Raw genomic sequence first — 16,249 nt, forward strand, 5'->3', positions numbered from 1 at the left:
ACAGCCCACAGGCACAGCCCACAAACGCACAATAAAACACTTTGTTTTAATTGGTAAGGTTTGAGCTGTATTTTGTTTCCCCGTTCTCATCCCCGGTACACTCGATTTTGGCAAAACTGAACTCATTTTGTGAGTAAATTCTCTAGAGCATTGCAAAATATAGGGCGGTCTGGACAAATGATGATGCTTTTTGGTGTTCCCTCTCTAGCTATTGCCACCCATACAATCATTAAACTGTAATTTGCAAACTCGTTCGATATGATCGCAAGATGTGTCGTTTCCTCGTGGATATATTTTGCAGGCTCGGCTTAATCAAAACCAGTGGTTTTCGTTAAAAATTTCTAAGAAGGTTAAGCAAATGTTCCGATGGGATCATGAAGGGAAATGAATGCAACAAAGGCTTGGTAAAAAAGGATCCATTTCGATCTCTTCAGTGAACGCATAGTTAGAAATTTGATCAGGAGAAAGACTCACTCCCATGTTGTTCGTGTTTGGACAAATAGGCGAGAATCCCATCTTTACAATCAAATCAGGTGTTTGTGTTGGGCGACCCTATTACGAGATACTGGATGATATTGGGAAAGAAAAGCACCAAACCAATTCTCACATCCCGTCCCAAAGTATCAACGATACCGGCCTCTGGTTATCCCAGAGGAATGCTTTCTCGATTCTCTAGTCCCTCAAGCATAAGTCGCCTCCAGCTGATCTGTCTCGAACGCAAGGGTCAGATGGTCCCATCGCTTACCCGCAGTACACGCTTCGGCATCCCTAGGTCGTCTTCCTCGGTGATTTGTGTGCGATATAACGATTTCTCAAACGCCAGTGGATTGTCGTTTACATCGCGTACGTTGATGAGAACGGTGGTGTATGTGGGATAAGTGAGATCACGTTTAATTGATGAATTCGCACCACATGCAGCACAGTAGGTATCTCTTTGGTCTATCCTTTTTAATCTTCTCATAATCCAACGCCTTGGCTACGTATGTTGGCGCCTGTTGTGTTGCGTATGGCAAACATATTGCCTATGTTACCGCTCGAGATCTTGTATCGTACACCGGACGCTGTAATGAAAAGGGCAAGATAAGGAAAGGGTTGATTATTAGTCGGGATGTGCTGCTTTAAATATGCTTTAATGTTTCCCAGACACGAACGAGGGGAAACTGCACAAATCATGTTGGTGCGCCGAGGTGTTTCAAATTGTGTATGATAATTAGCTCTTCCCATTCCATTCATATAACACAGGGTGGGTGCCGGCATTCTTCAACCGAACCACCGTTGCTGCGGTTGATTTGTGCCCTGCCGAAGAAACATCATAGAGCGTTACAAAAGAGCGTGACACGTGTTGAATTGCTTCATCGGTGTGCAAATTAAACTCCTGCTTATTGGCGTATGTGTTAGATCAGTGCAGGCTGTTTAATTGCACTCGTAGGCTGAATCCTCTCCTATAGTGTTCATCTACTTGTTTGAATAGTTAGAAGGTTAATTGCAGTGTTGATTATTGGCCATCGCAATAAACGGTTCCCAATATAATTTGAAATTCTGTATTATCCAAGTTAAAATAAGTTAAAATACGGATTGTTCTTGCAGTTAACAAAAACTATGCTTGCCGAAACGTGTTTTTGTTTGTGCATATGCTCCTTGTAGTATGTTTCCAGCATCTGTGTTGCTGCATACATTTTGGATTCGATCTTGTGCTGCCACGCCAGGGTAATGGTCATCTCGTGCTCGCTACCACCGTGCGGCTGAGTTGCATCATTCCAAACTGCACGAAGCCGAACGGAGCATCGGGTCACATTCATTGTTCATGCAAAATATAAGACATCCCTGTTGAGCTTCCGGTTCACCATGAAGCGCCGCCGGCGTAGGCGTTCGAGCGGTATGGTGGGATTTATTATATTTATTAACATAAATTTTCGTAAATTGCTACCCTGACGCCTCGCCACTGATGGGGTGAAGTATGTACATGAGAGGGAAATGTATGTACATGACCCGGTACGCGGTACATCTCACACAAATTTGCAATGCAATGTTTTGTACTCCCGTTTGGTGCAGGTCCAGTTTTCCTGGTAGCCAACAAAGATAGGAGGAGTGGAAAAATGGTATCGCTGGGTAGATGAAGACGCCTCCTGTGCTCAGATTAGTATCAGTCAAACCATGGGAGATGGTTTTTAGGTTTTTTTTACTCTTCATCCTTTACAGCAAAACGTAACAATAGTTTGTCTTGAGAGCAAAGCGTACTAGTTTTATATAGTGAGCGTTTAGAGTTGATTAGAGCCGGTCGTGTAAAATTAGATTACTCCGTGGAGGGCAAAATGTGGGCGGAACTGACGGGACGCACTCTAAAGCACTGTGGTGTACATTGTGGGGACAAATTTCTCTTCCTATACTCTACAAACACGATGGTAAACTCGCATGGGACGCTGGCTGCCATCACCTCCGTTGAGTTGTCGAATTAGAATAAATTTAAATTCCACTCAGCGTCACGGTGGCGCGTGAAAGCGTAACTTTGATTGAATTATCATCGTTCTTTACCACTTTATTTGCGTTGTCAAATAGCTGCCCTTTGGTAAGAGCGGGTGTAGCGGAGGTTCATGTTGCGTACAATGCACGCAATTTTCGATTCTAAGAGATTGTAAAATCGTTGAAGGAGTGGTGGTAATGAAATGTCAGAGCTCCCGCATGCAACAATGATTAAGTAATTATGCTCAACACCAGATGCAGACATATCCAAATTAATAAATGAAATGAAGTAAAATGATGTTCAATAAAAGTAATTTGTGTTGACACCTTGCAAGGGAGACTCGCATAAAAATTCAATGTTTAAAACAATAAGTTCATTGTTTTGCAGACCAGATCAAAGATAGATGAAGCTTGACTTGACAAGATTAGAGGACGCAGAGTTTAAAGTAAAATCATGAGCAATTGAGATAGAATATGATGTATAGTAACGCCTTTTGTTGCAGTTGTTTAAAGGATTGTTTGAAATTTCTCCTTTTTTCTTGTTTATGCTGTGTAGTTGCGAACAATTAATCAAAATTTTTGTCATACAATTCGGTAACATATTTGACGTTGCTACTAGGCATCTCGGAAATTTTAATTGTAGCGAAGCATTGTTACACCCCGCTCTAATAGAAGCGGCTATTATTTTTTAAAGATAATCTTCTTGTCTTCTTTGGTGAAATATACGTTCAGTTCAGGTATTTGTTCTGTATTTATCACTCTTCCTTTCCACTACCCTTTTCTTGAAATTCGTAGAAAAGGATTTGGCAATTGTTGTTTTTAACGGTGGCAACGGTGTTTCTTGACTGCGAAGAAATTTTTTAGCCTGATAGCATCTTTAAGTTTTTTTGAACCCAATTGAACCGTAACAGTTTACTTGTTTGACCATCCCTCATTCGGGCTTAGCTTCACGAAACTTGTTAGTGTGTCCAGGTTTTGTGAAGGAACTTATTTGTCGATGTTGACAGTCCCTACACAATTCGTTTCACTTCAAGTGAAACCTCTTTTCATCCGTATGCTTCATCCGTTCGAACGAATTTATGACGTTGTAATCGTTAAAAACTTATTATAGACATTTCATTGGTTAATTGTTGTCTATACGGTATTTTAAGTACATACCACTTGCAGTTAAAATTTGATTCTTTATGGTGAATAACTATTCACCATAAATAATCAAATTTTATGGCTCCTAGTGATTTTGTGGATGCTAGCGGGAAATCTATAACATTCCGCAAAGGAACATTGTTCATGCCAACCTGCCACATGCCAACGAAATGTATTTGTGGATGCCATACAGCTTAGTGATTTAATCCCACTCCAAGTATAGTGCTGCACCTCTCGGTCACAATGATCGAACCTTTGATGCTTGAACTACGAGTTCGTCCCGGCAGAGAGGTGCATCAACAACTGACCAATGTGAAACTGATCAAAAATAACTTCGCCGAACGTTGCGAGCAAAAAGGAGTCTCGTTCTGTTCGATCATACCAACGCACGGCACAAAAGAACGCTCGACATGACAGTGAGCATGTATGTAAGTGTCATTGTAAGTGTCAGCTCCGTTCATCCAGTGATATGGATTTTCAGTGACACAAAAATCCACTTCACCAATTTGTGGTCATGCTCAATTGTAACAAAGAACGTGTTTACAGTTAAATTGCGAGTAGAAGGGAAACATTAATGTATTTGCAAGTTTTGTACAAAAGTTTTGTACAATCAACACCGTTTGTAAAGTTTGGCCCCAATCTTCTCCGTGAACCATGTATTTATTTTCAAAAATGTGTAAAAAAAAAAATACAAACAATTGACACACTCACAAAGCAGGCATCTCGCTACAGAGACAGTTCTCGCGGACCTCCCGTTGTTGTGGATGAAATTATGCACACAAACACATGCTCACTGTCATGTCGAGCGTCCTTTTGTGCGGTGCGTTGGTACGATGGAACAGAACCCGATTTTTTTTTGGTCACAACGTTCGGCGAAGTTATTCAGTCAGTTTGACATGATGGATGACGGTTGCGGTTCCGATCCTTTCCTGCGGCGAGGCTGAAACTTGACTGAAACTTGGTTCGGCTTTTCTTCGCTCATTCTTATTTTTTAAGGCCCACGTTCGTTGTTTGTGCATGTTTTTTGTGTAAAGCCGTGGCATTTGTAATTCTTGGAGAAGCTTATGTAGGTGCACTTCTAAGAAGGTTACCAAGCTGTGGTTTTTCCCATTACATGCAAACAAACATACACAAAAATTCGGTTGCAGGCAAGGTAAAAACATGTTAACCTAGTGAAATGCATGCCACCACTTTCTACTATCCGATTCAAAACAGGTTGTAATAAATTGACAGATAAATTACGATGTTTTTTTCAAAATTGGAGTATTAATGGTATAATAAGTATAATGGTATTATATTGTGGTCTAATTTTGAAACCTCTGGCTGAGATGGAGATGGTTTTATGCACGAGTAAGTGTGTTTGCGTTTAAACCGTTCTACAACTTCTCTGGTTTCGAGAACTTCCATTTGTTTTCTCTATTTTCAATGCGCGGTCTCTCTTGTAAACCACGAAGAAACCACAAAAGCTCTTACGCTCAAGATGATTAGAGAAGATAGTGCAGTTTTGTTATTGCCGATGGTCTGCTGTTCGCATCAGTACATTTGAGTAGTGCTTCACTTAGAGCCCTTGGCGTTGGTTCGCATTGGGCTGCGGTATCGATGTGAGCTTTTCCATTTATCTTCGATGCGGTTTAAGAAAGGTAATATTGGCTCATCTACTTGATGCATGGAAATCGATTCCAATCACACTGGCTTTAGCACACGCAAAACACATATTCCCACACACTGCTTGGTTCTTGCTCCCCTTCTCTGTCATTTTGCTTCGAAGCACCCCCAGCAAGGACAACGATTTGGACATCTCTCAATACTAGAGAACATTCCTGAGTACATCCCTATCCACACATGGATTTGTAATCAGGCAAATGGTTGAGACGGAACATTTTCCGTTTCCCTCATGCCATTGTGTGGTATTGGAAAGTAAGTTGGTCTGTAGGTAATGTTCGACGGTCTGGGATGCGCCAGCGTTGAGCAGAATGCATGTGAAATCTGGTAAGTCACTTGATGAAATCACCTCATATCAGCTGTTACGTTCAAGTGGAATGCGATGTTTTGTTCTCTCCTGTTTTTTGTATCTTTGTATAAAAGATTTAGAAATGGCGAGTTCATTCCTATTTTTCTTAATTTTTGTCCATTCAATCGACATTCAAGTTGAGCCCAAATCTCTCCTTATCGGCTAGCGAATGCTGAATCCGTGAAAACTTGACTAGTTTCATTTGCTATGTTGTGAATCGACTTCTGGTACATCTGGTACATAAAATAACTATCAATTTATTTCGCATGCTAAAAATATGGAATTCTCTGAAGTTAGTATTTTATGCACTTCACATTGTTTTTGATTAGAATAAAATTGAAGTGTAGTCATGTATAATGCAATTTATTCCTTCTTTTATCTATTTCTTAAATTTTCCTCATAATGAAGCGCGTAACGCTGGGAGTTACAATTGAAATGGATATACCGACTTGGTTTCTGAGAAATAGAAGTTGTTTGATAATTTCCACCGTGAATTACAACATTCTTAGAAGTACCAATCCGAATTACTTACCTCCACAAAAATTGAAAATTCGACCACAGTTGACACCGTCACCAAGTGTATGTTTCACTTTTTCTAACAATGCAAACTGTATTATTCTCACATGAATGGTCTGTTGCTAGAGAAACATCTGAATCAGCCGGAGGGGCCATTTTTTTTAACACACCGGAAACATTAGACAGAAAATATGACTTTATTTTGAACAATTTATACATCGTGTCCATTCCAAGCCTTTACATAGCTTGCAACGATACAACTACAAGGGGCACACTAGTTGCGAGTAAAAAAAGAGCAAGATGTATAAAATATTTATCGGGAGCAGGGAGATGCTTTGGCACTAAAGCTTCACGCCCTTGGAATTGCAATCAGCGGCACAAGTAGTACGGCTCCATTCCATGGGTCAACGAAAACCGGCACACAGCATCTTTGGTCAATAATTGTGTGCCATTGTCCCATCAATGGGTGGACAAGCTTTGAAAGCAGTCGTTAGAAATGTAGAACTGCATGGCGTGAAAAATGGCAAATGGAGGTGAAGAGATCATTTTTCATTGTTGAAAAATTGCACAGATTTTTTTTATTGCGTTTACACGTTTACATTTTATTAAAATTCCAATTTTGCCTTCTAAGTTCTGCCTGCAGCGAGTATGTGTGATTTTTCGTGTAATTTAATAGTTTTTCCGCTATTTTCTCGTGTTGGTTTGATGTAGAGCCATTCGAATAAATACGAACTAATTTTTGGCTATTTGGCAGGTTGCTCTCCCTGGGGTAAAAGATGAACATGTGCATAGCTGGCGTTTCGCTGGTGTTGGATGGTGAAATTTGACAGATTGCTGTCGAGAGGATCTATGCAACAAGGGCAGGATGGACAAGGGCAAATTGTGTTATCAAAATTTGGAATGAAAAAGTTTTGCATGGAGAGATGGTTGAAGAAGAAGAATAAAATGGTTTACAAAAGCAAACTTAATCTAAATGTTAAACAAATCTGTTTGAAATAAAAGATTTTATATTTTTGCTTCAATACTTCGAACTAGGCAGCTCTTGTGTACACATTGTCAAATTAAAGCTCAACAATCACCATTACATCTCCTCGGCATCACCTGAAAGGTAAGATTAATTCGCAAATTTCCATGCTTTTCCATTGCACCAGTCTCATTTGAATCTTTGCGAACGTGTTAGCATTAGTGCGATTCGTGACAGTGATGGTGTCATTTATTTTAATTGTCATACCTCGCTTCTGGATTCAAATCTACATTTGCTGTGCATAGACGTACCATCCTCACTGCCACTGTGAAACGTTTACTACGAGGACAGGGTCAATAGAAAATGAGACCACAATTAAGCTCATTATAAGGGTAGTTAAAGCAATAAGACGAAACGAAAGCAACATCATCCTGCGTGGGACACATTTTCGCGCCAATGGTTTTGGGTCACTCTAAAACATTTTCAATAGTAAAACTTTACCGTACATAAACTGTTTAATGGACGGTATTTGCTATTTAAAAAACGATTTAATTTATTCAAAGGATAAAATGGTTATCCAAAATCCCGTGACGTGAAATTAGGGTTGTTGTTTGGAAGCATGTCTTGTTTTAAGAGTGATAAAAAAGCTTCTCATGGGGGTTGGCCATGATCAAATTGTGGACTGTTAACATGAAAGTAGGTTACACTGATAATTTATACTGGGAAATCAAAATATCATTGTTTGTTATGTTTCCATCACTGAGCATGCCTTTAGAAAAAAAGTAACTTTCCACTATTCAACGAAACAAAATAATAGTTTTTTTTTTTCTTTTCTGTACCGCCTATTTCAACCCTTGTTGGGTTTCTGTTCCATAATGAAATAAATTGAAACGATGATTACCCAAGTGACATTTGCTCGAAATTGTTTTACCATATCTACTCGATTAGTACTCGATACGCCTGAAATTGTGGGTTTGTATGTGATCAAGTGTGTTGAAAGCGCCGAGATTTGGTGTGATCGTAAATTAGACGTTCCTCTATCGATGGATGATGCCGTCGAGCTCATTTTTCATTCATAGCTATGGTTTTTTGATGAAAAACAAAAGCTAATTTTATGTGACGTTATTCTATAAAAATGGTTATTATTTAAGTATAAAATGGGTACATGACCAACTATAACGATAGGAAACATCGTTTCCGAGCGAATCTAGAAGAAAGTTACGAAAAAGCCGCATCACATTTGATTTAAAAGGACTTTTTCTAAATTCCCTTAAACTGGTGCAGTTTAAGGGAAGTTTAAGGCTCCAGTTTAAGGGAATTTGCTCGAATTCCCGATTAATCGTGCTATAAAATGTCAGTTGGGTAGTTTCTTTCCTTAATAAAATTCCTATATGGCCATATGGCATTCAATCAGATTAATTAAGTGATGATATCTTTATCACCTCGTTCAGACTGTTGCTGTAGCTGAGACTTTCGGAATGTGTCAGGTACAATGCTGCTAAGGAATCGTTTGGTTGACTGACGAAAGGGACCGTCCAGTGGAGATAGCAAAACTTCACCGACTCATCATGGAAATGAAATACGCTTCATTCATCACCGAGGGAGGTCGGGTTGGATAGACGATTTCTCAAGTGTGACATAAAAGATAAGGAAAACAATAAGCTACAGGCGTTGTATGTGTATACCAGATGGCTTCGGCAAGGGTGGTTGGTTTGAGGCATACTTCTGTGTAAATTAATTATCGTCAAGCTGGACTGCGCCTAGGAAATGAACAAAGAAAAGCTAGCAAGGGTAAGCCGGCATAGCTCTTAAGCTTTGTCCATTCTTCTGGCTAGTTGTAAGCTGTAATTGATCATCATCGCTCTTCCCGGTTTGGGAATTGACCACTGGAATGGATCGGTATATCGTCAAACAGGATTGTGGTTCTTCCCAAGCAAGAGGCAGCTTAGCAATACTTGGAAGGATATCAATTTAGTCCAATACCGGAATGTAGCAGCATCGAATTAGAAACATTGATATAGGTATCCTCTAAAGCACACACTTGCAGATTTTCCTCTACAGACCTATCAATTTTCCTCTGACAAAGGTTGATTTACAATTGATTTTACCCTACCTGCATCTCTGCAACCAGTCAGTCCACCCAACAGAATCAGGAATCTTCCATCACTGTCAAGGGAAAATTTTAAAGGCCTTAGGATCGAAGCAAACCGCGCTTGAAATATTTCAAGCCTCAAATAAATATACAACTAAAGACTATATTTGATCCCACGGTCTCGTGGGCAGAAGCTGTAAATTTTATCCGTTTGGAGCCATTCTTATTGAGGTTGAAAACCTGTGTGAGAGGAAAAGGGAAAAGTTTTCCCTTTTTTATTGCTCGTTATTATGGATTGAAAAACATTTGCAAATATTTGCGTATCCGCTTCGGGGCACCCAAACCCCTCGAGAGGCAGGCGATGCTGTTTCGGACCAAAGTGGAAACATGTTAAAATAGCTTTACCTTTCTTAGGAAGGTAGAGTCGAATAAGTGGAAAGATCGCTGCACAACTTTTGGAACCTTTCAGCAGTTAGTTTGGTTTTGATCTTTTTGGTCAGAAGCATTCTTGGCCATGGTCATGTTTGCATCTGGCCACTGTGCTGTAGCCCCTTCTTAGGTTAAGAAGGTTAGGTTAAGAAAACACCCACGAGTGGACAGGTCAGATGATAAAGGTGGGTTATTGATAATTCGTCTGACAACTACCCAACACCCGCCCCAACGGATGCTAAGATGGAAAAATAAAATGATTAATGAGCGAACATAAGCTAACTGCTAGAGAGACCCGAAAACTTTCTACCCTCTCTTTCTCAAAGAAAAAGTGCCCAAATAACATTCTCATACATTTCAAAATCCTGCGGCAACCCAGTTGACAGGGTGGATATGGTGAAAAAAGGTAAAAAATAGTGATGGAAATAGTTTCAAAAATTGAGGAACGGAACGATCCTGCCAATCTGGAGATGAAAAACGGAACGCGAAATGCAGGTTCAAGATGACCTGCCATGGTTACGCTTTTTTCAGTTGCTCACTTTATATATGGATAACTTTAAAGTATTCATTCAATATTGTGTACTATATTTTGTGTGCAGTAATCACACAGTTTCAATTAAAACAAAGCTAAATACTAGTTAATTGACTGCGTAAAACTATTATTCTATTAAAAGAAAAACGCTTTACTTAAGTAAGCCCCTTTACAGTTCCTTTTTATTTAAATGTTTAAGGAATTTTGTTGTTTTTGTTTTTACTAAAATTGATCATTTTTCTCATTTTATACTTCTTACTAAATACATCAGAAATTTGTTGCTACGTATATGAAATTTTTATGCATAATAAAAAAGCTTACAAGTTTACAAGTACAAGTTGGCTTTTTAAATTTCGTATGGATTAAATTACACTACATTGATTGAATTATTATTTCTTAATAAAATCAAATAGCATCGAATAACATCGGTTTACATTAAATACATAGACTGTTTAGTTATTTCCGTAGGGTGAAAGTGTCCGGTAGTGCTCTTTAATTGTCAATAAAAATAGCGCTATTTCACGGGGCGATAAACTGCGTTAAAGAAATTATTGCGGAAGGCTAAATGCACTTTAAATATTTAGTTTCACAAAGAAGATCTCAGGTAAAAATTCAAACGAGTTCATTGGAGATGCATGCGCAACGAAGCAGCTTAGCACCCAACACATAACAATTCATTGACTACTACAATCCAGTCCAAATACCGCACCTATACTGATAATATTCATATGGCAGAAAAGAAATTAGAAATACAAGTAGAAATTTCATTCATTGCGCTTACCGCTAGTGCAGAATTGTCTCTTTAAATTTTGGCGATTAGCTTCCCACCAATCACAAATCTCTATCATTTTCTGGCTTCATGGCTCAGGTGTTGTACCGTTATCTCTTTGATTGAGAGAGTATGGCTTGCTATGTTATCATTCACATAGACAAAATGTGTGTGTGTCCATACTAGAAAGAAGCAAAAGATAAGAGAACGCCGTTCTTTACCGGAACGAAAAGAACACTGAGAGAAACAGGTTCAGATTTCACTTGCTTCCTTTGTACAAATCAAATCGGCCCATCGTATGAAAGAGAGCAGATCATCGAGCGTTCCAGACCGGATCGAAAAGAACGCTCGGAGAAACAGGTTCATATTGAACCTGGATGATTTGTTTGCAGCACACCGGCTCATCAATACAAAGAGAATATCGTCGAGCGTTCTAGGCCGGATCGCAATAAGCACTGAGAGCAACCGACCCAGCACAGATCACAAAGAACGCTGAGAGTAGCCGGTTCACGGTGAACGGTGGGAGCAAAAGTTTGATCCTGGTTGGGTAAAAAATAAGGATTGCGGTCCGGATGCTTGCATGCACCTGGCAGGTTCGGAACGCAACGCGCATCACTAGTAGAAAAATAACGAAGTAGATATGAGTTACTAAGAGAAAAAGCTGCTCAGCAATCCCTTCAGTTGCCTGGGGGAAGAAAATTGTAGAATCTGTTAAATCTGTAGAATTTAACAGATTCTACAATCGAAAAACTCACAGCAAATGAAATGCATAAGTCATTATTACACTTTCTACCACTTCCACCAATTCAAACTTAAAACAAACTATTTGTTGAATGGAGTAATGTATCGAAAAATTTGAACTGTACTGATCTAATTTCAAAACAAAGAAGTGCCTATGAGTAAATGAAAAAATAATTTGTCAAGAACTATAATTAAAACAAACATTTTAAGCAATAACTGATCCAAATCGCACTTTTTGCCGGAAAATATATACTTTTGAACATAAATTTAAAACCCGCAAACTATTCGAAAAATACTGGCAAATATTTACAGAAATAGTAACATTGCAAAACCTAAGGATTCCTGCATTCAATGAAATGTTAAGACTGGAACTAAATAACTTAAATGCAACAAAACGTTAAAGCTTATGAGTCTATTAGTAAATTATCCATAACAGGGGCCCTTTCCGTTTTAAGTTGGTGGGCTGAAATTTCAGCCTGTCAGCTGTTTGTATTGTATAGCAGTTTTCGAGCAGCTATCAAAGTGGGTGTAATATACAGGTGGGCTTATCCCAAAATGTATGAATTTATAAGGCTGATTTTGATCCCTTCTGATGCTGAATGAAGATTTTAAGAGTGTTTTGTGTATTCGTCAAGCAGAAAGCTTGATTGAACAAAAGTTTTCACCCATCCTTTCAAAAAGTGATATTCAAATTTGATTATAAAAACATGCTATGAGACCACCTAGACTACATACACTTTGATTCTAGATTCCACCACCTGATCTCTTTAATGCACCTTGGGATAAATGTAAAAACCACCTTGTTTTGCCATTTTCCGAGCAGCTACTCGAATCTAATTCTAGCTTTGAGGTTAGAATAATCTAGACTGAAAATTGCAGGCTAGTTTTGTGTGTGGTTTTGTATGGAGTGTTTACATGATTTCAGCCTTCAACTGTCAAACTCCATACAAAAAACTAACTAGAATTGTGAAGGGCCCCATTAATAGGAATCAAACAGATGCTACAGGTATTAGATATACATGAATTGAAATCTGTGATTGGATAATTAGTACATAAAAACATTCTTTTGTATTGTTTTAATAAAATAAAATCAAAATTTTAAAATTGTATTGAATGATTATCATCAGCGGTAGCAATCGGCTGTAGCGTTTCGATACTTTAGTGAAAAGTGGTCACCGTAATTATCGGTGAGGTATCGTAAAAAGTAAACTTTTACTGCCTTTTAATAAGGCAGTTAGCTTTAGAAGAGTCAGTGGACGTTTTCGTTGCATAAAGGCTTACTTGAGCTTTTCCCCGTTTGCAACTGATGTGTGTGTGTGTGTGTGTGTGTGTGTGTGTGTGTGTGTGTGTGTGTGTGTGTGTGTGTGTGTGTGTGTGTGTGTGTGTGTGTGTGTGTGTTTGTGTGTGTGCTAATAAAAGTACCATTTGAAACCGACATAATCGTAAAGAAGAATACGTTGAACATTGCTCACTGTGTATAGTGAAAAAAGACGATGAAAATTTAATGTTACCCTGTAATTTATTTCAACGCTTCAGCGTGTTTCGCGTCATCCGTTTTTCTCGTTCTGAAGCATATAAAATACTGAAGTGTTTTAAAACATTTAAACAGAACCGTGTAGAGCCGGTAGTGTCATAATTGATTCGCACTGCATGCTTTAACGATTGGAGTGGGATGCCGTCGAGTAGGAAGGAGCTCTATTGAAACAAATTCAAACTCCAATTACAATAAATTTTGGAAAATAACTCGTTAGAAACATTGTCTCCAGCCAAGTTTGCCCTACTAGTTGGGGTACATGTTGGCTGTTTTAGATACTGGCTCATGCTTTTTAAGTGTTGTCTGAAGTGTATCAAGAAAAACAATTCTATTGGTTCGTTTTTATAGGCAATAGGCTTTAAAAATGGAACGATAGAGATTACTGAATGGGGGATTACAGTTTCAACCCTAAGCAAATACGCTTTGCTTTCAAAACAAGATTTAACCAGTAAACTAAACACATTCTTTTTGTACTGTTTTTAAGTGTTCCAATTATTTTTATGGTGGTGCAATGATGATAAGGCAAAATTGAGATTTATTTCATCATTCACAAAATGATTTGTGCAAAAACAACTAGCAATAAGTAAAACCGGCAGAATAAAAGGATTTTATTGAATAGTTTGTTTGAATTGAAAGTAACTGAAGTAAATATCATCATGATTCAAATCAAAGGAAACATTCACAGTAATCTTTTGGAACGTAGTGCAAACAATCAGTGAAGATCTAAATTTCAAACTAAGGAACGTTAATATCTTTGATTTCTCTTTGGCATATAGCAGAACTCTGGCGCAAAATATCACCATTCTGAGTAATTCTAAATGCCCTTTTCGTAGAATCTGTTATTTAAATTCAAATATTTGCTTATGAAAAATTTGAAATTATAACTAGGCTAATATCAAAACTAGTTTTTATTTAAAATGTATTTAGAATGCAAGGATTCAACATTTTTTTATCTTATTTAATTATTTCATTATTAATTAAATAAATAATTATATATTAACTATCCGACAGTTACTAAAGCAAAAACAACATATTCTTCTTCAACTGCAACTAATTATTTGGTTACTTTTCTCAAAAAATAATACTAATTACAAAGTGCTTCTCTTAAAAACAATTTTAATTGTGTTTTTTTTTTAATATTAATTTTGCGTTGTTAAGACTGACTTAGCTTTTTAGTTTTCTAGCTGAAAATATGGTTACAGCTAAAACGATAAAAAATAATCAATGTACGAGTGCATAGTTCAGACTGAAACAATCGCAAATACCAACAGTTTCTATTTATTACTTACGAGCGCAAATTATTTGTCTCAAAACTATTCCACTCACTATCAATAAATATACACGGGCCCTGCATATCATGCATTAATTGGTTGTCATTTAAAATCAGCCCATTGAAAGAATATCATGATTTCACCAACCTAAAGGCCGTGCAACCGTTAATAGATTTACACCGGCAGCAATTATATTACCTCTTCAATTGAGCATCATCACCGCCCAGTGATTCAGATTGATTCAGTTTGTCACTGCGATCGACATTGGAAATGTTCGACATTTAATGTAATTTATAGTTTCAACGAGCATCGCGCTCAATTACAGTAATGTGTTCCGTAGCTTTTTCCACGGCTGTGTGGATATCTTTTTTAAACAAGGACTAGCTGGCCCGACAAACTGAGTTATTCCGAAAAAAAACTAAAATATTCCATTATTGCTTTTTTACTTGGGATAGTTATATCGTGCCCGTATCCCCACAGGATCCGATTATCGAGTGTAAACCGACAGGCACTTTACACCAAGTGTCAAAGTGCTGTATACAACACAACAACAATCCTGCTCTTTGTATGGGAGTTAGAAAATCATTATTAAATTAAGTTTAGTGTAACATCTGAACGATTTTTAAGTCTAAAAACCTATTCTCATACCACCATAAGGTGTGTGCAAAGTTTCGTTGAAAATGATCCAGCCATTTAGGAGGTTGCTCGCAACAAACACCGTGACACGAGATTTTTATATATATAGTTACGTAGACCGAATAGCTGAGTCCACGTAATAAGAAGCCAACACGTGGACACGCGCACCGAGCAACGACCGCATCACCGGAACACGCGCGCATAGCAACATGACGCGCATAGCAACGGGAACCGGCACGTGGACACGCGCATACCGGATATGCAGAGTCAGCAGCTATAGGGTAGAATCGAAGCCTAGGTGCATTGTAGAATTTAAGAAATAAGTTAGTTGTATTTTGGATCAGCTCAGTGTAAGAAGCGCTTGCGCTTAAGCAATAAAGTTTTTTTTTATGAAACGTGAAGCCTTGCACTTACAGGGTTTCCCACGATATATTGGTTGGTTCCCATCAATTTTTGGTGGATTCCCATATTTTTTTGGTGCGTTCCCACGATTTTTTGGTCGTTTCCCAGAATTTTTTGGTCTAATTGTATTGATATCCAATCGGAAAATACCAATAAATTATAGGATCGAACCAAAAATCTATGGGATACAACCAAAAAATCGTGGGAACGCACCAAAAAATCATGGGAACTGACCAATAAATCGTGGGAAACCCTGTATAATTATATAGATGAGCGATGTTGGTAATACACTTGGAAGGGTAACTGCATATTTTTGATGCTCTCCTACACTCATAGCCAAAATAAGCGAACAAATGTGAACTGAATCAATCAAATAGAAATGGATGAAAACAAAGCATAAAAAGATGATTGCTATTACAAATGATTGATTGGTGATGGGGAGGACCCGAATGGCAAATATAATAGCTTTGCGATTAAACATACACACAAACACACCTACGGATCTGATTCGATGGTCGATTCTTTTAATCTGAGCCGAGTATTGCTGCCTGAATGAGTTGATAAATTGCGATTGTGTTCAATACGTTGGGCATGAAATTAAAAATTTGATTGCATGAAGTACCTTACTCCGGAACACCTTTGACACTTCACCGCCACTCTATTTGAGATGACTTTTATTTTCAATCGTTGTAATTAATGTGGAAATGGAGATTTTCTCATAGTGTCCATTGCTAGAATTGAACAGTTGA

At 38.1% G+C, this 16,249-nt stretch overlaps 1 long non-coding RNA gene across 2 annotated transcripts in view; it reads right to left on the reverse strand.

Moving 5' to 3' along the window:
- Positions 1–510: 510 nt before the first annotated feature.
- LOC133393765 (uncharacterized) overlaps positions 511–16,249 on the reverse strand; it is a 125,978-nt gene continuing 110,239 nt past the window's right edge. For both annotated transcript variants that reach the window (XR_009766371.1, XR_009766372.1), the window contains exon 4: positions 511–1,061. This is a non-coding gene — a long non-coding RNA (uncharacterized LOC133393765). The remainder of the gene's footprint in view (positions 1,062–16,249) is intronic.

This window comes from Anopheles gambiae, chromosome 3 (genome assembly GCF_943734735.2).
Source record: "Anopheles gambiae chromosome 3, idAnoGambNW_F1_1, whole genome shotgun sequence".
Classification (NCBI taxonomy): Eukaryota; Metazoa; Arthropoda; class Insecta; order Diptera; family Culicidae; genus Anopheles; species Anopheles gambiae.